Here is a 1,357-nt window from a genome sequence, read left to right as displayed (position 1 = left end):
GCAAAATGGCATTAAGTCAGAAAGAAACGTATCGGAGGAGACGTCTGGGGATTATCAAGGAGAAGGGTGGGCATGGACTAACAGCTGCCCACAGGTTGCAGTGGGGGCCTGCAGCTCTTCCAGGCTGGTGCTGAATGCTGGCAGCTCTGCGGTTCTGGAGTCCCAGTGGCGTCCATCCTCATGGCTACGGAAGGCACTGCCCCGGCGGGACCTTCTGTGGCAGCTTCCACCCCGCATTTTCACTCAGCACTGCTCAAGAAGGCTCCCCCTCTGAAGCAAGTCTGTGCAGGGATCCATGCGCTGCCTGACAGACACATCCACTGGAATCCCTGTGGGAGCTGCCATTCCCAGTGTCAGCATTCTGTGTGGCTGCAGAGTCAGCACCACGTGGTCTGCCAAGGCTCCATGTTATGCCTCTGGAGTGGAGGCACAGGCAGCATCTTGGCCGCCTGTCACTGCGAGGTGCCACCAAAATGGGCAACTTGTACCTTTCAGAATGACAGGCTGAGCCACACTTAGGGCTGCCTGAGCTATAACTACAGCTGCCCAAGCCAAGAGCCAGAGTGCTGGGAGCAGGGTCCCAAGATGGCCCTGGGCAGTGAGCCCTGGAAGGTGCCTTAGACTGGTCTCCTGAAGCCATGCTGCCCTCCTGGGTCTCTGGGCCTGGGTTAGGAGGGGCAGCTTTGAAGATCTCTGACACCCTTTGGGGTCTGTCTCCCCCTGCCCTCCTGGATAGTCTCTGACTCCCTTCTAGTCATGTTGATTTCTTTACAGTTGCTTGGTCACAGCTGTGGTTTCCTCTGCTGAAATGCTCTTTCATTGTCTACCACATCCAAGCTAAGAGTTTTCCAAATCTTTCTGCTTTGCTTCCCTTTTAATTATAAATTCTGTCTTTAGGTCTCTTTTTCCCTCTTGCAGTTTGATGTGATTAAAAGTAGCCAAGCCAGGTCAGTGTGGTGGCTCATGCCTATAATCCCAGCTATTTGGGAGACTCAGGCAGGAAGATCACTTGAGGCCAGGAGACTGAGACCACTCTGGGCATCACAGTAAGACCCCGTATTTACAAAAAAATTTAATAATTAGCTGGGTGTGTGGCATGTGTCTGTAGTTCCAGTTACTTGGGAGGCAAAGGTGGGAGGATGGCTTGAGCCCAGGAGGTTGAGGGGCTCAGCCTGGTGACAAAGTGAGACTTTGTTTCAAAGAAGGGAAAAAAAAAAGGAAGAAGCCATGTAGCTGACCAAATGCTTTGCTGCTTAGATATTTCTTCTATTGGATATTTTTTTGTTTGTTTGTTTTTGAGTTGGAGTCTCACTCTGTCGCCCAGACTGGAGTGCAGTGGCTGCTCCCGGCCACCGCA

The sequence above is a fragment of the Carlito syrichta genome, unplaced genomic scaffold (genome assembly GCF_000164805.1).
Source record: "Carlito syrichta isolate Samal-C Ts95f unplaced genomic scaffold, Tarsius_syrichta-2.0.1 Scaffold305546, whole genome shotgun sequence".
Lineage (NCBI taxonomy): Eukaryota > Metazoa > Chordata > Mammalia > Primates > Tarsiidae > Carlito > Carlito syrichta.
This window is presented reverse-complemented; position numbering follows the sequence as displayed.